Source organism: Hemibagrus wyckioides, linkage group LG03 (assembly GCF_019097595.1).
Source record: "Hemibagrus wyckioides isolate EC202008001 linkage group LG03, SWU_Hwy_1.0, whole genome shotgun sequence".
NCBI classification, from domain to species: Eukaryota; Metazoa; Chordata; class Actinopteri; order Siluriformes; family Bagridae; genus Hemibagrus; species Hemibagrus wyckioides.
Window position 1 is genome coordinate 5516327 of NC_080712.1, and position 22656 is coordinate 5538982.

The window sequence follows — 22656 nt, forward strand, 5'->3', positions numbered from 1 at the left end:
GAAAAACTGGGCGCGACCAAGGGATTAATAAAAACCCTAAGCACCCATCTAACGTAGCTTTTTGCTCAGCTTTTTGGCTTTTTATCCAGCTTTGACTTTTTGTCCAGCTCAGCTCAGCTTGGCCCCACGGGGGCCAACCCCCTCTCCGCTCTGCGGTTAGGGGGCCCCCATGCGCCTTTTCTTCCTGGAACGACCTCTTCTATCGTCGCCCGACTCAACTCCGATCTTTCTTCGGGACAAGACTTTCAGTTTCTTCTGAGACTTTGCCAGCAGCTTCAATTGAAGAACTTTGTTTGCACCACTGAAACCTTTTTCGTTCCAGCAGAATCTCTTGCTTACTCCGAGGACTTCGAATCTCTGAACCTCCTTGATCCATTACATCAGGACTCTTATCAATGAACCGATGCAAGTAAAAGTTTACTAATTATTTTAGATCTGAAATTCTAAGATGAAGCCCCTTTATTAAGGCGAATCCTAATTACCTTGACGATTCTCACACGGGTGTAACCAAAACTCGATCTGAAACTTGCCATATTTGATCTCTTCTCTCGTTTCCTTATCTCCTTCACACTCTCTCTCTCTCTCTCTCGTTCTGATTTCCTCAGTATTCCCTTCCTTACTCTCTATCTCTCTGTACCTCCTTATTCTCTTTCTTTAGGCCTTATTCTGTCTTTTATGTATGTGTCGTAGTTAGTATGTGTTGTGTGTTTCTGTTTTATTAAATGCATTTTATTCACGAGTGATTGTTTCTGTACTTTGCTCACAATTTCGGGGTCCCTGAACATTGCTCTTGCTATGTGCTAAATTACAGCTAGTACTTTATAAGTAGTTATTCTTTCTTGGCCAGGAAGATAACTTTCCCTGGAATTAATACATAATACTGTCTGTTCGCTGGACGAACAAATCAAATAATTGTGTTATTGATTCACTGACAGTTAGTTCTAAACCCCCATTTGAATATTTATAATTAATTATAACCAGTTATAATTACACTTAAATATTTAAATTTTGAGCTAAATTCGCTACAACTATAAAGAAATTTTACCTGGGTGATAGACGGACATCCTCAGGTGCCTCACCTGCAACAGATGACACAGATCAACCATGAGAAGGGAAACAAAAGGCATACCTTGGCCAGTCAAGATGTCTTTTAAGTATTACAACTCTGCTGAAGAGTACCATCAGCTCATAAGCCATGTTATCGGGGGGACTTTCTGAAGTGGGACTACCTTGGGGTAATGGGTGTCATAGATGATGGGGAGTTTCTTGAGGGCGGTGCGTTGGCACTGGGGGCACCACTGAGAGAAGGTCAAGACTTTGGAAGGCCCAGACTCCATCCCAGAACATACAGAGGAGATAGGGTTATTAACATTATGGGATGTCTCTTCTGACAAAGTCTGGGTGTCCCCTTCTCACTGGGCCGCTGCTGACTCTGTTACTGAGTTAAAACAACTTTAGCAAACCCCTGTTTTTCTGACAAATACTATTGGAAAGGCTTACTGTAAACAGGTCTAGCTATCTGGAGCAGTATAAAGGTCCTTCTTCAACATTTCAAAAGCCTCCTTTTGTGCCTCTGCTGTTCACACCAAAGACACCTTCTTCTGATCTACAGCTTTAATCAATGCACAAAAAGGGGCTACTTTCAAAGAAATGTTGCATATCCCTTGCCTACTACAGCCTACCATTCCCAAGAAAGACAACATTTAACAACATGTGTCTGTTTCCCCCACAGCCCCAGCATAAGGGTTGATGTGGGTATTGAATGTTCATAGATGCCTGAGGGGATTTAGGATTTTGGGGTCCCATTGGATTCTGTGACATTAATTCTTCTCCTTGTCCCTTTTATGGTATTGGTCACATCCATTATTGTCTTCCACCTCACATTTGTATGCTTATTGGATGGCCTTGGAACCATTTTGTAGATTATTGATTGTGGATTATTTCCCAAGTTGTGTTTTATACAGTTTCACCAATAATGCTTCTGATGCTGATGATCCCATGCTCCACCAGTTTCTTCTCTCCATTTGTTTTGGTATTCATGGATGAATTTCATTAAATTTTTGTCTTCTCCTACAGCTATACAGCTCTGGAAAAAAATGAGACCACTGTCCAATCTCCAGATTTGAACCCTATTGAAAACCTCTGGAATGTCATCAAGAGGAAGATGGATGGTCACAAACCATCAAGCAAAGCTGAGCTGTTTGCTTTTTTGCAAAATGAGTGGTATAAAGTTACCCAACAGCAGTGTGAAAACAGCATGGAGAGCATGCCTAAACCCACGCACATTGGGGTTATTCCACCAAATACTGATTTCTAAATATTGTTTAGCCAAAGCATTAACACAATTTGTTTACAAATTATTTGCATTTTGTTTTATTTGAGTTATCAAAGCTCTGCAAATACTGCATGATCTTGGGTTATTTTGACGTGTTGTCATTTCCTTTAAATATACACTCTAAATAACAATAGTTATATTTTGAACTTAGGAGAAATATTGTCAGCAGTTTACAAAAAATGAAACAAAACTGTTCATCTCACCAATACATGCACCTGTAAGAAAAAAAAACATAAGAAACTGATTATTTTGATCAGTGGTCTCTTATTTTTTTCCAGAGCTGTATGTTCAAGCTGTCCTGGATCCATCTTAGTAGGGTAAGCTTTATTATTTCATGCCAGATTCTGTTTCTCCGTGGTCCCAAAGCCATGTTATCCCGGTAGCACCATCCAAACTACCATCATTCACTATGTCTGCTATCTTGACTTTTTCTTCTGTCTGAGCTAATATGGCTTTCATATCTCTTTTTATCAGTGTGGTGTCCTGCTGTTTTCTCTTCAAAATTCATGATCCACTTTTGTCCTCCAATACATGTTCAGGGCACATATTGTATTGCTCCTCCTTTTACAACCAGTGGAATCATACTGGCCCTTTATTCGTCTACATCCCTATATTTTTGTGGTACCTTCATTTGTGTTCCACTTCTTGACATTTCCAATGCTGTCGCCATTCGTCTTCCTCTTTCCTGATTTTCCTCTATGTATTCATTGGTGAAATTCTCTTTTTAGCATCCTCTCTCAATTCAATGTATAATTTACCTTTAACTTGTCTTCCTAAATTTTCCTCTCATTGTCCAACCTGTGTTTGTTTTGTTGGTGGTTCACTTGTCCAGGCCATTCTTTGTGTGTTAGTGGTGGCATCTCTCACTTCCACTGCTGCTGGTGTCTCATCCTTGTTGTCTCTGTAAATGATGGTGGTGCTGTTGTCTCATCTCATGTTTTGGTATACAGTGTTAATCACCGCTCTCCTATGGACTGCATTGGACTGAAGCCCAGTTCTGTCAATTTTGATCAAAAATATCCTGCAGAGAGTTTTCTCACTCATACATCTGACATTTTTAGGGGGGCTTAGCCCCCCTAACATTTCTACCCAGCCCCCCTAAAAATTCTGTGATTTTCCATAAACTGTACACAAATTGGTGATCGCCTCAGTCCCCTTTAAATTTCAGATGAAGACGGCGGCAGACTTCAGCTCCTCCCCGTCTTTCTGCCCTTACTTCATTCTGCAGACCGCAGCATCACACAGCGAGGATCAGAGGACAAGTGTGTGTGTGTGTGTGTGATCAGGAAGATCTTTGGCTTGTTCAGTTCTAAATAGTTATACACATCTATGCAATACAGTGGAATGCTGCAGTAAGTTTACCATCATACCCTGTTAGTCAAACCTTTATTTTAATTAATTGATTAATTAATTCATTTATTAATTAATTTATTTTTATTTTTTACTATTATGCCCTCATTGGGGGCTGAGCCCCCCTTAAATGAAAATCCTAGAATCGTCCCTGAGTCTTTATCATACAAAAAGCTCTCATTCAATTTTATATCACTTTAACTTACAGATTCTCTATCAGGATATTACAGAGCTGCTCAGTCTCTGGCCTGGGTCACCTCCACCTCCCCAAACCAAACAAAACTAATGCATATTCTGTTCCATATTATATTCTACTTTAAACATTTTTATTTTGCATTATAGTCAATCATTAATGTCATTCATGTTTCATTCATCTAATTCATGTTTGAGAAGACATGATGGGTAAGTGTCTGAGCAACCATTCTATTCCTTGCTAATTATTTTATATTTATAACTAATGAATGCGTTCTTGTGTTACATGTTACATTTGACCCACACTGAGCTTGTCTTTCTTCAATCATTTATTAAAATGCTTTAACAAAGCATGGACTCCCTTGATTCCAGTACCAAGTTTCCCAAGAAACCAACACTACTGAGAAATGTTTAATGGTTCAAACTACATCTTTTTTCTGACAAGGCTTGCCAATCTAATACTGTTACTGTTAGTTCCCAGGCTGCTCAGTGCCTATTTATACTTAACTGGCGCTCTCAGACATCACATCTCTTTTGTTGTGTCGAACCTTACACAATTAGATCACTAAAAAGAGGTGGTGTCTGAAACTGCTCATGATGTTTTTTTGCCTGTTACACAAACTAATGCAGGCTCAAAAATACTCCCACACTATCACCCACACAGTGTTGTGTCTTTTACAGTTGCATGTGAAAAATACCATCCATTTGTTGGAACATGAAACATTCCAACCAAGTTAATTGTTGAATATTTGAACATAAATGAAGCAAGAAGTAAAACAAAAGAGACATCTTTACATCACAGCTACCTCCTGTTTTCAGCTGCCATTCTTCTCTTTGGTCTATAGTGGCATTAAATTCTTAAAGTCCTCAAAGTGCCCTTAATAAAATATCGGTATGTGGCTGGTACCGAGTGCTGAGCTCAATTTATTGTAAAATAATTCATAGTTGTTTATAGAACCACATAATGAATTTTTAATAAATAACTTGAAATATATAAGATTCACACTAATAATTCTGCTTCATTGTTTGGTCAGTATTCCAAAGCTATTTTATGAACATGATTTTAGGAGGAAAACTATTCAGCATAAGACCACCAACTAATAAATTAGTGTATATACACACCCAAAATTTTGGGTGCAATCTTACCAGTGTAAGAAAAATAAAACTATGAGGGCGTTGAAGATCTTAATGAAGTTTATTGCAGCATCACAGTGACAAAATACATAAAGTACTTTGGGTTCATCAGAGTCAAAAAGAACACAGGACAAATCCTGATCAAACAATTTATACAGTGTTTCCCATATGTAATTTAAATGAGTTTCACTTTAAATGTAAATTATTGTAAGAACTGAGTATTCCCCAAATGGCTGGGTGATACTGTCGTCTAGCCGGATGTCCTTAAATGGTAATCACGGTCACATACACCTTGGCTAGGTATTGTTCTAAGTGTTATCACACAAATGGTCGAGCAATACTAAATGGTAATCACAGTCATGTATACCCTTTGTTCAGTGATGGTCCTTGATGTCCTGCTGCCGCTCCCATACTAATAATTGATTGGATTAAGTGTTCTAAATATTTGGTAAGGCTTCTTTAAGCCTACTGTATGTAATAATACCATAAAGATAAACTGATTTGAATTAAACATAGTTCTATATGATATTTAAGCCTTTTTGGGAATGAGCTCTTTCAGATGTGTACTATGGAGTGGAATCTGGGTTGAGGCAGTTTGTAGTTTCTGACACCTGAGACGGAGGTATTTGCTTGAATCATAGAGAAGAAATATAAAATCAAGCTAAATAATTATGAGAATAATTATAAGAAGCAAGGGTTTTTGTATAAGGTGAAGTGGAGTTAGCTAGCGATGAAACAGAAGTGACATCACTTGGCCAATGTAGCAGTAGCTGAAGCAGAGCAGGAAGGCTTAGACTAGAGTCTATAATGGACCAACCTGCACAGACTGAACATAATGAATACTGAATTTATATCTGAACATTTGAGAGTTGTAACATAGCAGGGTTTTTTTTTTTTTTTCGTTTGTTTTATTAAAAAGAAATTATAAGTGTAAAATACAAATGTTCACTTTGTTCTTAAGCAAAACTTTTCTGGACAAGTGAATACATGGGTTACTTAAAACGGTATACATTAAACACGATAGATAATAAAATTTGAGTAATTCACTAAATCTTGTAAGTCTACCATGTCTTCCTACTCTATATCAGGCAGTTTAAAATCTTTACAATCATCATTGCAAATTCAGCGCATCAATAAAAAAATATATATACTGTGTGTATATATAGTATGAGTTCTTTTCTGTAAATCTTCTGAAGCTGTTTAAAACTTTCTTGGTTCTGTTTAAATTGACTTATTTAAATTATTTAAACACTTCCCACATTATGATCAGCAATACATTTCTCCCTATTGTGAATAAGCTGGTGCCTTTTCAAACCACCTGAAGAGGTAAAACTCTTTTCACAGTGTGAACAGTAATACGGCTTCTGTCCTGTGTGAATGCGCTGGTGAATTTTTAAAGCGCTTGATCGTATAAAACTCTTCCCACAGTATGAACAGTAATAGGGCTTCTCTCCTGTGTGAATGCGCTGGTGAGTTTTTAAATCACTTGAATGTGAAAATCTCTTCCCACAGTGTGAGCACTGATATGGCTTCTCTCCTGTGTGAACGCGCTGGTGACTTTTTAAATCCTTTAAACATTTAAAACTCTTCTCACAGTGTGAACAGTAATACGGCTTTTCTCCTGTATGAATGCGTTGGTGAATTTTTAAACCATTTGATTGTGTAAAACTCTTCCCACAGTGTGAGCATCGATATGGCTTCTCTCCTGTGTGAATGCGCTGGTGAACTTTTAAAGCACTTGAATGTGAAAAACTCTTCCCACAGTGTGAGCATCGATATGGCTTCTCTCCTGTGTGAATGTACTGGTGAGTTTTTAAATCCTTTAAACATTTAAAACTCTTCTCACAGTGTGGGCACTGATGTTGTTTATCTTCTGTATGAATGAGCTGGTGGCTTTTTAAATTATCTGGATGTGCAAAACTCTTCCCACAGTGCAAGCAGTAATATGGCTTCTCTCCTGTGTGAATGCGTTGGTGAAATTTTAAAGCATTTGAATGTCTAAAATTCTTCCCACAGTGTGAGCAGGGATACGGCTTCTCTCCTGTGTGAATGAGCTGGTGAGTTTTTAAAGCATTTGAATGTTTAAAACTATTCCCACATTGTGAACAATGATATGGCTTCACTCCTGTGTGAATGCGCTGGTGAACTTTTAAATGATTTGTGTTTCTAAAACTCTTTCCACAGTGTGAGCAGCAGTGAGGCTTCTCTCCTCTGTGAATGCGCTCATGTTCTTTCAAATGTGACCTGCTTGCAAAACTCTTCCCACATTCTGAGCACTGATATGGCTTGTCTCCTGTGTGAACGTGCTGGTGCATGTTTAAGTTACCTAATTGTGTAAAACTCTTTCCACATTGTGAACAGCAATATGGTTTCTCTCCTGTGTGAATGCGCATGTGTCGTTTGAGAATATTTGGCTTGGCAAAACTCTTCCCGCACTGTGAGCAGTAGTGAATTCGGCCTTTGCTCATTCTGCACAAATCCCTCTGTGGTGATTTATAGTGTGAAAACAGCCAGACAATGACGTTTCACTCTGTAACAAAACAAGACAAGAAAAAAACAACCATCTTAGATTATTAGGTGTAACAAGTATCATGTGCTTTATTCATCAGTCACAGAAAATGAAAAGAGACAAGTAAATAAACAAGATGAAAACTTACTCTGAAGACATGAGTTGCTCTATAAAAGCAGAATGCTAGCAGTTTTAGCAGGTAAACATCCAGCTCCCTTAAAAATTGAGCTCACAACAAGAGTCATAGAGAAGAGTTTCAAGGTTGTGTTTGGTTATTTATGTGTAGCATGTTTATGGCTATTTAGTGGCTCGAAAGGTCTAATCTAATTTTGTTTCTTTTAGCAATTCTGTGCAATAAATAATTACTTTTTCTAATAACAGTACCATCCAATAACTGAATATATGCTGCCAAGCTAAAAATATCACCTATCTGCCTTCTGCATCAAGACTATTGTTGCAAATATAATATTTAAAAGTAACATCATGATTAATATTGCTTAGAGAATATAAAAACAACATTTCTGTAAAATTATTCCATCATTTTATTTTAAATGTATTGCATGGAATCAGGCATATGTAGTCGTAATTTGAAGACAGACCATTTAATTCATGAGAATATACTTTATATACAATCAATTATTTATGCACATATTTTCATCTATTTTTTATCTATTAAATAAATAACTGTCAAACACAGTGATGTACTGAGTATTTATCTAAATTCAAATGCATTATTTATTATTTATTTTTATAAAGAAAAAAAAAACTTACCAAGTTGAAATGAACTTTTTTTAAATCCCTGTAATTTCACAGCAGTCTTCTGTATGAGGACCTCAACTAAAATAACAGAGTGTCTCCTTTAAGTATACCTGAGGACAAAGACACAGTTCATCAACAGACCATTTCACAGCTATTAGCCAACTATTAGCACCTCATCATCTGAGTCTGGGGTGTGGCAGGTGAACATACTGTATAGAATCATCAGGTCAATTAAGAACTGAGGGCATGAAGTCTGTATTTCGCCGCACATACATTTCAGCATAGTGGAATTTGTTTCTTCACATATCCCAGCTGAGGAAGTTGGGGTCAGAGCACAAAGATGCAAAGTAACTGATAGAATGTTCCCATATCACGATATGGAGAGCAAAATATGAGGTATACCTGTATAATATTCACAATGAAATTCTGCTGTGTTGCTGTTTAATATTTTATGAAACAAAGCAGGATTATAAAAGGACAAACTGGTAAGCCTAATACACAACACATAACACAAGACAGAATAAAATAGAGCAAATTTAGACATTGCTGCATGCGCTCACAAAGACAAATGTGCAAATGCATTAATCATTTGTTAAAATATAATTTGACTTCCAGTACCATTAATGATCAAAATATTGGTGTAATTTGCCAGTACAATCTGAATAAGCTTTGAAAATGAAGTTTAAATGTCACATTTTCGTCCATTTGTCAGATAAATGCCATACCATCTTCTTAAAGTATAAATAAAGTGAACTAAATTTTATTCTAAAACTGTGATGGAAAATTTTACATAGAGAAGTTGTGTGAGAGGTTCTGACCCTCTGTATGCATGACTAGAAGTTGGTTGTGACTAAACAAAATATTATAGGGACCGAACTGTGTTGGAGAACTAATGGCAGGACTCAAGGCTCAGACTAAGGGCTATCTGGATCAGGCAATGATAAGGCATTGTAATGTAGCCAATGATTGACAATGTTTTCCTTTCCTTAATCATTTTGTGTTTAATTCTGATTATAAATACTCACTGTTGAAAATTATCGAGGCCCTTCCTTTTTCAAATTGCATGGAGTGCGCTGTGTCTGTTGTCCAACAGCACAAAAAAATTGTGTACCACTTTACTCTTGCCCGTGCCTACTAGTGTACTATTTTTCTTAAAATTTCCACAGCAAATTTTTTTTTTAAATGAAATTACAAATACAAAAAAAAAAAAAAAAACGAACAAAAAAAGACCTCGAAATACTAAGAATTAAAAACAAAATTTTAATTTCCTTGCTTACTCTTCTTGGATGTTGCTTGCTTTCTGCTACTTTTTGCTAGTTATTTAATTTTCTCTTTATTCACACTTCAGTTCCCTTTCTTTTTCATGATGCATATTCTATTCTATATTATATTCGACTTTAAACATTTTTATTTTGCATTCTAATCAATCATTAATGTCAAACATATTTTTTCAAAATTTTTTTTTTCACAACTTGTATTGTGAATAATTATAATTCATGTTTGAGAAGACATGATGGGTAAGTCTCTTAGCCACCATTCTTTTCCTTGTTAATTATTTTACATTTATAACTAACGAGTACATTCGTGTGTTACAAGATTCAAGATTCAAGAAGAAGGTTTTATTGTCATTTCAACCACATATAGCTGACCCAGTACATGAAACGTTTCTCCAGGACCTGGTGCTACATATACATACAACAAAGTTTAAACACAAAAAACAACAACACAGAGTTAGGACAGAAGTTTATCCTAGCCACAAAAAGTGCAAAGTGTGCAACTAGGTGCAAACAGAGCAAAAACAGGACAATGCATAAACAATAAGTACAAAAAGATAACACAAAATACAGGAAACTTAGTGCCGAAAAAGCTATGAAACAATGAAATGCAATGTGCAATGAAACATAAAATTGTAGAAAAACCAGATAATAACAAATTGTATATATATATATATATATATATATATATATATATATATATATATATATATATATATATATATATATATATATATATATATATATATGCATTAGCAGGTTGAGGTACTGCAAATACCGATGATCTTTTCAGCTGTCCTCACTACCTGCTGAAGGGTCTTGCGATCCGAGATGGTGCAGTTCCCAAACCAGGCAGTGATGCAGCTGCTCAGGACCCTTTCGATGGTCCCTCTGTAGAACACAGTCAGGATGTGGGGAGGGAGATGGGCTTTTCTCAGCCTCCTCAGGAAGTAGAGGTGCTGCTGGGCTTTCTTGGTGATGGAGCTGCTTTTGAGTGACCAGGTGAAGTTCTCTGCCAGATGAACACCAAGGAATTTGGTACTCTTGATGAACTCCACAGAGGATCCGTCAATGAACAGTGGATAATGGTCACTCTGTGCTCTCCTGAAGTCAACAACCATCTCTTTAGTCTTGTCAATGTTCAGGGAGAGGTTGTTGGCTTCACACCAGGCTGTTAGTTGTTGTGCCTCCTCTCTGTATGCTGACTCATTGTTCTTGCTGATGAGATCCACCACGGTCATGTCATCGGCGAACTTGATGATATGGTTGGAGCTGTGCATTGCTGCACAGTCATGAGTCAGCAGAGTGAACAGCAGTGGACTGAGCACAAAAACCCTGAGGAGCTCCAGTGCTCAGTGTGGTGGTACTGGAGATGCTGTTCCCAATCCGGACTAACTGAGGTCTCCCAGTCAGGAAATCCAGGATCCAGTTGCAGAGAGAGGTGTTCAGGCCTAGCAGGCTCAGCTTCTCAATCAGCTGCTGAGGGATGATTGTGTTGAATGCTGAACTGAAATCTATGAACAGATGAACAGCACGTCTGGGAGGGATAAGTCACTGTCACAGGCAGGTGATGTTGTCCTGTAGTTCGTGATCACCTGAATGCCCTGCCACATGCGCTGGGAGTCCTGGAAGTGGCCGTGGATTCTCTGGGCATGTGCGCGCTTCGCCTCTCTGATGGCTTGGGACACTTTGGCTCTTGTTATTTTTAAGGCCGCCTTGTCCACTGCTCTAAAGGCGGAGTCTCTCAACTTCAATAATAATGAAAAAAGTAGGGTGTGTCTATGCCTGATGTTCTCATCCTCCACAAAACTGTTTAAACACACATACAGAATATAAATAAAGTTTGATTATGAGTGATTGAGCACATGGGACAGTTACTTCAAGATGGTGACCAGGTAAGATCATCTTTTTATATCTTTCCAGTTAAATGTTAAATATTCTACCGTCAGAATGTTAACACGACTTTTTGATTCTCATCACCGAAATAGGAAGTTTTCTACATTTTGAAAATTTTTAGAGTTACAATTTTTTTATGAAAATGTACTTTACTGAGGTCTTATTATATGCATTGACAAAAAATTAGTAAAGCCATCATGGCTTCTCTATTGTTAGCAAAACATCCTGAGGCACCTCATCCTCTGCAACACCATTCTCATACACCGCAACCATTTAAGGCCAGTTGCGGTAAAGAGAACTTTAAATATCTCTTATGAATTTAATATTAATTTCAAATTTTGATATTTTCCTTTATGATTTGTTTGATTGTAGACAGTCAGCAAGTGAGGAAAAAAAAACTTTAGCAAAGGCCAGGGTGACAAAGTTCAGGGAAAATTCTACAGAAACCCAGAACTGCTGGAGGAGTACAGAAGGAGGGAGAGAGAGAGGTTAGGTTTGGAGATGTTACAGCAGGTGTAATTAACAAAAAACACCCTACAGTGTTAGGAAATGTACATGAGAGTATACACACACACACACACAGAGTAAGCATCAATATGATGATGTATACATAAAATGTTTTCTCCCCCATGTTATGAGACTAATTTAATGTAATGCTTTCTTTCCACTTCCAGGAATCAAAAACAAACTGGCAGAATTAAGAAAACTGAAGAGCTGACTAAGAAGGAACATGAAAAGAAAAAAAGACAGTGGTCAGTTATTTTTTAGTGCCATGGTAAAATGGTTCATGGTTTTTTAGGCACACGTTGAAATGTTGCCTGTTTATTACTGTTTTAATGTTTTACTTATTTTTTTTATTTTTGGCTTTTGTATTTTTGAAGCACTACACAATAAAACTGTTTTGAACTTGAATGCATGATTGTGCAAATATCTGTTTCTTTCTGCATTATCTCAGACTAGTATACCAGTCTCAGTACAAATCTCAGACTAGTATATTTATTATAATTACTGAAATAATTAACCTCATTACCGAAACCTATATATCATTACAGAAACTCATGTTTATTAGATGTTAATTTAATTAATAGAAATATAGTACTGTGATTTTAAATGCATGTGCAGAATCTTAAAATTATGTTCTTTGAGGTTTGTCACGTCATTTTGAAAAAATCTCTCCAGCATGCTCCACGTGTGTGCTGCCTATAGTGCTGCTAGCACGGCTAACTCTGTTAGCACTGTGAGCTGCTAATTAGCGTGAGACCTCTCTCCGAGCCGGAACTTCCTGCTTGAGCCTTTGTTTATATTTTTCACTTTTGCAGTCATCCACAGCTTCTGGTTGGAGCGTGTGGTGATGGTCTTGGAGACAGTCACCTCATCAATGCACTTGCCAATGTAGCTGGTCACTGATGCCATGTACTCCTCCAAGTCCATAGAGTCGCTGTTGGTTGACAAGGCTTGCCAAACTAATACTGTTACTTTTACTTCCCTAGCTGATTAAAGCCTATTTATGCTTAACAGGTGCTCTCCCTTTTATTGTGTAGAACCTTATGTAACCAGTATGGAAATAATGCTCATTGCATTCATGTAGAATTACAGAAAAATCTTCAAATGTGTACCTACTATGCCTGTATGTGTATGCACCTTGCTCTTTAAATTTCTGACTGCAATGTTGATCTTAATTTCCTGTCTTTGCACCTCATCTTCCCTTTTTGCATCTTTCCCCTCTGTCACTGCACGGGAGAGGTGGGTCTCTAATGATCTCTGATTAACCGAATTACATCTTTTTTCTTTTAAAATACTTAAATATGTCATCTAAATCATTTATGTTTCATGCATATTTGATTAGTTTTGTATTTTCATCAAGTTTGGTCACATTTGTGAATGTTATCCAATCAACATAACTGCTTTGCAAATTAAGCACCTGGACATGCCCTTTAAAATCACTCCTGCTGGATTTAGATACCTTGGTATTAATGTGACACGTACATTCTCAGGTCTTTTTTCTGCGAACTTTACTCCACTTATAACTAAAATGAAGTCTGATCTTCATGGTCTTCATGGTCTTGATGGTGATTTGCATGTTAAGGGCACAAGTTGATGGGAAGTTCCAGGGGTGTGAGGCAGGGCTATCAGTACTGATGGTCTGCAGAACTCCAACATTCATGGAGGCAGGATTCCTCCTTTGTCTCCAGTCTCGTTGGGGGGGTCATTGGTTATCCAGAGCCATCAGACATCCCGGAGCCTGGCTCCCATGAGTTACAGCATGTCGGTTGAGGTATAATGAAATGACTATAAGTAGTGATAGCTCAGTTGTGAGCTGTGTAATAGTTAATTGAGTTTTTGAGAAGGATGCAACGGACCCCATGAGCAAGTGAGCCGACCTGGAGATGCTACAGCGTTTTTTTTAAGCTTGAGAAAATTAAATATACAATAAGAGGTAATACTTTCAGGTTTTTTCATAAATGGCAACCGTTTATTTCATATTTTACAGGCCTTCAGGTTTTGCCGGATTAGGTTGTCTTTTCTTTTGTAAACTTAAAATGTATGTGTGTTTTATACTTGTCAGTTGAAAAGGGCCAGGACCCAGGGTGGGTGTGGATTGTTTGTTTGTTTGTTTTTTTGCTTTCTTTCTTTTTTTTTTAATTGTCAAATTATTGTTATTTTTACTATTGTTACTATAATTTTTATTATTATTATTATTATTATTATTATTATTATTATTATTATTATTATTATTATTATTATATATTATGAAACCAAAATGGCATTCTGTAATGTTAATCATTATGTGACTCATGTATTTTTCCAGTAAAAAGAAAATGTTTCGTCACATTCTTGTCCTTAAGCATGTGTTAATTGCATTGCACTTTACATTCAACTTACAGGAATGCAAAGGGCAAATACACACGGTCTAAAATACTATCGTGTCTTATCCAGTATAATGTTTTGTTACAAATGTTACAAATGTCTGCCCCTTTCTGTACAGTCAGAGGAACGCAAAAGGGCGATTACACACGGTCTAAAATAATATTGTGTCTTATAAAATTAAAAGAAGTCGAACCATCAGCTGATCTCCGCTTGGTTATTCTGTCATCAAAAACACAACGCAGACACTACCAGTTACACTTACACAATTAAACCACTAAACAGTGGTCTGAAACTGCTTAAAATGTTTTCTTCCCTGATAAACTTACACATGCCATGAACAAATATCTTCCATTAGTTGGAACATGAAACATTACAACAAAGTTAATTGTTGACTATGTGAACATAAATGAAGCAAGAAGCAAAACAAAAGAGACATTGGCACATCATAGCTACCTCCTGATTTCAGCTGCCATTCCTCTTTTTGGTGCATTGTGGCATTAAATTCTTTAAGTCTTCCAAGTGGCTGGTACCGAGTGCTCAATGTAATAGTGTAAAATAATTCATAGTCATTTATAGAACCACATAATGGATTTTTAATAAATAACTTGAAATATATAGGATTCACACTAATAATTCTGTTTCATGGTTTGGTCAGTATTCCAAAACTGTTAATTCCAAAGCAACTAATAAATTAGTGTAAATGCACACACAAAATTTTGGGTACAAATTTACCAGAGATAGAGGTATTTGCTTGAATCATAGAGAAGAAATATAAAATCAAGCTAAATAATTATAAGAAAAACATTACAGTAGATAATGTTTTATTTTCATTACATTTACAGCAATCATTTTTAAAATGGTGAACTATTACAGCCCAGTCTAGGCTTTGGCTGCACAGAGTAAGTAAAGGCAAGGGTTTTTGTATAAGGTGGAGTGGAGTTAGCCAACCATGAGACAGAAGTGACATCACTTTGCCAATGTAGCAGTAGCTGAAGCAGAGCAGGAAGGAAGGAACATACTGAATACTGAATTCATACTGAGTTGTAACATATCATGTTTTTTTCATTTGTTTGTTTTATTAAGAAGAAATGATCAGAGTAAAATATAAATGTTAACTTTGTTCTTAAGCAAAACTTTTCTGGACAAGTGAATACATGTGTTACTTAAAACAGTATACATTAAACATGATAGATAATAAAATTTGAGTAAGTAATTCACTAAATCTTTAAAGTCTATCATGTCTTCCTACTCCTTATCAGGCAGTGGAAAATCTTTACAATCATCATTGCAAATTCAGCACATCAATAACAAAATATATGTGTGTATATAGTACATACAGAGTTATCTTTTCTGTAAACCTTCTGAAGCCTTTTAAAACTTTCTGTCAGGAACAGCTGGACAGTTCCCTGCCAGGCCCAGAGAGGGCGCTGGCAGGTGAACCTTGGAAGCCTGCTTCTTTGTGTGTCTTTTGTGCTTCGCCCTTCCTATTGTTCTAATCCTGATTGTGTCACCTGTATCCAATAAGCCCTAATGTCTATCCCTATAAATAGGGATCCTTGTGTTTGTGTCCTTGTCCATGATTGTGACCTGTACTGTGGTTTCTGTCTGGTTTTTGTTTATGGTCCATGCTTAAGTTAAGCTCTAGGTTTTGTTCTTGTTTTGGTAACCATGTCTTGTGTTATGTTTGTTTCCCTATGTTGTGTCTTAAATGTAATAAAAGCAGCACTTTGCTGAATCCTGCGAATGGGTCTCATTCCACCGTGTGCTGGCGTGTGCACACACCACAGGCGTCCGGGTTTGAGCCCCGCATAGGGTGGGGGTCCCGGATGTTACACTTTCCCGGTTCTGTTTAAATGGACTTAGTTAAATTTGTACAACACTTCCCACATTGTGATCAGCAATACATTTCTCCCTATTGTGAATAAGCTGGTGCTTTTTCAAACCACTTGAAGAGGTAAGTCTTCTCACAGTTTGAACAGGGACACGGCTTTTCTCCTGTGAATGCGCTTGGTGAATTTTTAAGGTATTTGATTGTGTAAAACACTTCCCACAGTGTGAGCACTGATATGGCTTCTCTCCTGTGTGAATGTGCTGGTGAGTTTTTAAAACATTTAAAATTCTTCCCACAGTGTGAGCAGGGAAATGGCTTCTCTCCTGTGTGAATGTGCTCATGAACTTTTAAATTCCCTGTGTAACCAAAACTCTTCCCATAGTGTAAGCAATATGGTTTCGCTTCTGTGTGAATGCTTTCGTGACATTTTAAATTCTTTGTCTCTTAAACTCTTCCCACAGTGTGAGCAGCAATGAGTCTTTTCTCTTGTGTGAATGCGCTCATTTTTTCAGATACCAACTGCAAACAACTCTTCCCACATTCTGAGCACTGATACAGCTTGTCTCCTGTGTGAATGTACTGGTGTCTGATTAAGTGACTTATTTGTGTAAAACTCTCTCCACATTGTGAACAGCAATATGGTTTCTCTCCTGTGTGAATGCGCATGTGTTTGAGAACTTGGCTTGGCAAAACCCTTCCCACACTGTGAGCAGTAGTGAATTGAACCCTTGCCCATTCTGCACAAATCCCTCTGTGGTGATTTGTAGTGTGAAGACAAACAGATGATGTTTCACTCTGTAAGAGAACAGTAAACAAAACATCAATCTTAGATTATTAGGTGCTAAACAAGCATCATGTGCTTGTTTCATCAGAAACAGATAATGAAAAGAGGCAAGTAAATAAACAAGGCAAAAACTTCTACTGAAGAGAGGAGTTGCTCTATAAAAGCAGAATGCTAGCTGTTTTAGCAGGTAAACATACAGCTCCCTCAAAAATTGAGCTCACAAGTCACATGGAGAAGAGTTTCATGGTTGTCTGGTTATTTGTGTAGCATGGTTTATGGCTATTTTGTGGCTCGAAAGGTCTAATCTAACTTTTTCTTTTAGCAATACTATGCAATATATAATTACTTTTTTTCCAATAACTGAATATATGCTGCCCAGCTAAAAATATTACCCATCTACCTCCAGCATCAAGATTATTGTTAAATATAATATTTAAAAGTAATACTTAATATTGTGCATAGAATATAAACAAAACAATTCTTTCAAATTATTCCATCATTAAACAGTTATTTTATTTTTAATGTACTACATGGAATCAGGCATATAATCTAGCCATGGGGTGACAGTCCAGTGACTTCTGCGCCGGTCCCAAGCCTGGATAAATAGAGAGGGTTGTGTCAGGAAGGGCATCCGGCATAAAACATTGCCAAATTTAACCAAGCAAATCGTCAGTACTCTAAATTTCATACCGGATCGGTCGAGGCCCAGGTTAACAACGATCGGCGCCGTTGACCTACAGGGCGCTCGTGGAAATTGGGCCACTGTTGGTCGAGGAAGGAGAGTGCGTAGACAGAGAGAGAAGACGAAAGGTAAGAGTGTAGGACTGAGAATAGGAACACTGAATGTTGGTACTATGACAGGGAAAGGTAGAGAGCTGGCTGATATGATGGAGAGAAGGAAGGTGGATATACTGTGTGTACAGGAGACCAGGTGGAAGGGTAGCAAGGCTCGTAGTATAGTGGAAGCTAGGTTAAGGAAGGTAGTGGAAATTTGTGAGCAGCAATTTGGCTTCATGCCCAGAAAGAGCACAACAGATACAATTTTTGCTCTGAGAATGTTGATGGAGAAGTATAGGGATGGTCAGAGAGAGTTGCACTGTGTGTTTGTAGACTTGGAGAAAGCGTATGACGGTGCCAAGAGAAGAGCTGTGGTACTGTATGAGGAAGTCAGGAGTAGCAGAGAAGTATGTCAAAGTGGTGCAGGACATGTATGAGAGGAGCAGGACAGTGGTGAGGTGTGCTGTAGGTCAGACAGAGGAGTTCAAAGTGGTGGTAGGACTGCATCAGGGATCGGCCCTGAGCCCCTTCCTGTTTTCTATGGTGATGGACCAGTTGTCAGAGGAGGTCAGACAGGAGTCTCCTTGGACAATGATGTTTGCAGATGACATTGTGTACTGTAGTGAGAGCAGGGAGCAGGTGGAGGAAAACCTGGAGAGGTGGTTTGCGCTGGAGAGAAGAGGAATGAAAGTCAGTCGTAGTAAGACTGAGTACATGTGTGTGAATGACAGGGAGGGAAGTGGAACAGTAAGATTACAGGGTGAAGAAGGTACAGGAGTTTAAGTACTTGGGGTCAACAGTCCAGAATAATGGAGAGTGTGGGAAAGAGGTAAAGAAGCGAGTGCAGGCAGGTTGGAATGGGTGGAGAAAGGTGTCAGGAGTTCTGTGTGATAGAAAAATTTCAGCGAGAATCAAGGGGAAGGTGTACAGGACAGTGGGGAGACCAGCCATGCTGTAGGATTTAGAGACAGTGTCACTGAGACAGAGACAGGAGTCAGAGCTGGAGGTAGCAGAGCTGAAGATGTTGAGCTTCTCTTTGGGAGTGACAAGGTTGGACAGGATTAGGAACGAGTACATCAGAGGGACAGCTCAAGTTGGACATTTGGGGGACAAAGTTAGAGAGGCCAGGTTAAGATGGTTTGGACATGTCCAGAGGAGGGAGAGTGAGTATATTGGTAGGAGAATGTTGGACATGGAGCTGCCAGGCAGGAGGTAAAGAGGAAGGCCAAAGAGGAGGTATATTGATGTAATAAATGAGGATATGAAGCTAGTGGGTGTAAGTGTTGAGGATGCAGAAGATAGGGATAGGTGGAGAGAGATGATTCGCTGTGGCGACCCCTGAAGGGAAAAGCCGAAAGAAGAAGACATGGAATCAGGTATATGTAGTTTGGAGACAGACCATTTAATTAATGAGAATATACTTCATATACAATCGATTAGTTATGCACATATTTTCTATCAAATAAAGGAATAACTGTCAAACACAATGACAGTAATATACTGAGTAAAAATGCATATATATATATATATATATATATAGATATATATTATATTAAAAAAAATAACCTTACCTAGTTGAAATGATCAGTCTTCTGTATGAGGACCTCAACTAAAATGGCAGAGTGTCTCCTGAGGACAAAGACACAGTTCAACAACAGGCCATTTCACAGCGATTAGCCATCTATTACCACCTCATCATCTGAGTCTGGGGTGTGGCAGGTGAACATCTAGAACCATCAGGTCAATTAAATATGCAAAGTAACTGGATAGAATGTTCCCATATCAGGGTATGGAGAGCAAAATATTAGGAATCTAACATGTAATTCTATCTGTATAATATTCACACTGAAATTCTGCTACATTGATGTTTCATATTTTATGATACAGAGCAGGATTATAAAAGGACAAACTAAGCCTAATACACAACACATTTGTATACACAAGACCAAATAAAATAGAGCAAACTTTGGCAGTGCTGCATGCACTCACATGCAAAGACAAATGTGCAAATGCATTATTCGTTTGTTAAAATATAGTTTGAGTACCAGTACTATGTGTGATCAAAATATTGATCTGTAATTTGCCAGTACAATCTGAATAAGCTTTGAAAATGAAGTTTAAATGTTACATTAGCACCATTTTGGTCGATTTGTCAAATAAATACCATACTATCTTCTTAAGGTATAAATAAAGTGAACTAAATTTTGTTCTAAAACAAAAAAAGTTTTACATAGATAAATCATGTTAGAGGTTCTGACCTTCTGTATGCATGACCTAGAAGTTGGTTGTGATTAAACAAAATATTATAGGGACAGAACTGTGTTGGAGACAAGATGGCAGGGTTAAATCTGAGAAATTCTCACTGCTGAAAATGATCGGGCCCGATGTTTTTTCCAAATTGCATGGAGAGTGCTGTGTCCTGCTGCACAACAGCACAAATAAATTGTGTACCTTTTTACTCTTGCCCGTGGCTACCAGTGTAGTATTTTTCTTAAAATTTCCACAGCAGTACAGTCCACTTTCACTGGGAAAAAAACTCATTAAATAAACATGAAATCATGCAAAATATAGTTATAGTTTTAAAGATAGACCATTTTATTCAGTGTATGTGCTCAGCTATACAATGTTTTCTCATTTATTGATATAGAGTTAATAATTATACAAACAATAAATAAATTGTCAGCTGCAAAGTGACAGTAATGTATAATTATTCATGTACAATATTGAAAAATTCATGAATTTATTTAATTAAAAAAATAAAAACATAAAAACAACTGTGTCTGAGGAACTCAACAGCTCTGGAAAAAAACTAAGAGACCACTCCAATTTTTTCTTAAATCAGCATCTCTATGGCAGCCATTCCATTCCAGTGTCTGTTAAATTACAAAACAGGCAGACCTCACTCTGCTTAATGAAGTACATCAAGTGACCTACAAAAAGAATGGCAAACGGCAGCTGGGGTTGAAGTGCATAGCTAGGACGGATCTGCGGGACTCAGTGACGTCATCACGCCCCAGTCACCTGAGTGCCGCCGGTGCACCTGCTGGCAATTAGCCAAAGGACTATTTAAACCATTATTATTTATTTACCATACTCGTCAGAGACACCGGTGAGTATTATAGTCTTTGAGTTTGCGTGTTTTTCTTGAACACTATTTTGCCTGCCCTCTCCAGTTTCTTTTGCAGTAGCAGTTTCCTGAGTTTTGGCATCTTTTCAGTTCAAGTTATTCCTTATACCTGTTATTTAATAAAGCCACGTCTGTTGTGTGCCCACCTGATTCTTCTGGCTCATCCCTCTGCACACTCTGACAGAAACAGGCTCCTAGAGGCAGGGCTGAAGTCGTGGAGAGCTAGAAAAAGGTTTGCAAAAGACTTCTTCTTTATATTGTTCTTCTCTGATGAGTAGAATTTTCATCTTTGACCAACATCTGGTCATCTGATGGTTTGACGGAGACATGGAGAGGCCTACAATCCACAGTGTCTCGCACCCTCTTTAAAATTTGGAAATTCAGTGATGATCTGAGGGTGCTTCAGCAAGACTGGAATCAGGCACATTCGTCTTTGTGAAGGACGCATGAATCAAGCCACGTACAAGTTTGTCCTGAAAGAAAACTTGCTTTCTTTTGCTCTGACAATGTTCCCCAACTCTGAGGATTGTTTTTTTAATAATCAGGGTTATTCCTCAAAATATTGATTTTGAATATTAACTTAAACCATTAGTCTGTGTTTAAATATGAGCTTGTTTTCTTTGCATTATTTGAAATCTGTAAATACTTCATCTTTTTTATAATTTTATGTAAATAAATGTTCTAAATGACAGTGTTTATTTGGAATAGGGGGGAAATGCCACATGATGTAACGCGCATGCAGGTCCCAGCAGCACTACCTCGCTCAGTCACCTGTTTATTGATCACGCCACCTGCACTTAATTTACTCAATGCCTATTTAAAGTGCTCACTCGTCAGTGACAACGGCAAGTATTAAGACTGCATTGGATAAAGCCACTAGTCTCCTTACTCGCCAGTCTGCCTGTTTTTGCCTTCTTTGCCTGCCTGCTTGAGTTCACAATCTGCCTGAGTTACGTTTTACCTTCTGCCTGCCTGTGTTGGATTAAAGTGGCACTGAACTTGCTCTCTGCTTCCTGTGTGTGTGTGTACTGTGACACATAACTAGTAAAACCAGAGAAACTGAATATTTTGCAGTTTCTTAATTTGTTCCAGAGCTGTATGCCACTTTATCGGTTTGGGTAGGTAATGTGAAAAAGTGGAGCATGCCCGCAATACCATAAAAGGGCATCTAGGTCATGGATGTCTGGAGTGTGGCAAGTGATGCAGCATCTTGTTTGGTAATATTGGTAATATTTTTTGCTGGAACGGATTATCTGCATTTACATCTACATTTGCATTTAAATTTCTTACTTTTCCAATATTATTTTGTGATTAATATCCCCAACAAATTTGCCAAACTCAAATGAATAAGTGTTTGAATTAAGCTGTTGGCCAGTCTTGATGAAACAATGAGGTGCTCAGGTCAGTGAAATCTTTATATTTACTATTAGTACTAATAGCATTTAGTCAGCTTTAAACACATTTATTGTTCATTACTCAGTTATTTTTCATTATTCATAGCCACAGAAACAAAAGCAAATGGTTAATACTGATTTGCAGAGACTACATAGCAGTAGCAGCATGCTATCTGTGTTCGGACATTATAAGGTGACACTAGCAGGATGTGATGCTTTTAATGTGTCTCTTATGGGCATGTAGTGACCACTAATGTTACAGCTTGTGGGTATGAACTATGGAGATTTTTTTTTAATTTATGAAATATATATTATATAAAATAGCAGTAGCTGAATATCTTATAATCTAATTAATTAAATTATTTGTGATTGATTTACACAGGCTAGGGTTTGTAGTTTCTTCTTTGGCAAATGAACACCGTGAGA

General features: G+C 37.6%; 1 pseudogene; it reads right to left on the reverse strand.

Annotated features, from left to right (window-relative positions):
• Positions 1-7404, reverse strand: part of LOC131351407 (zinc finger protein 208-like) — a 114312-nt pseudogene extending 106908 nt beyond the window's left edge.
• Between the last annotated feature and the right edge of the window lie 15252 nt (positions 7405-22656).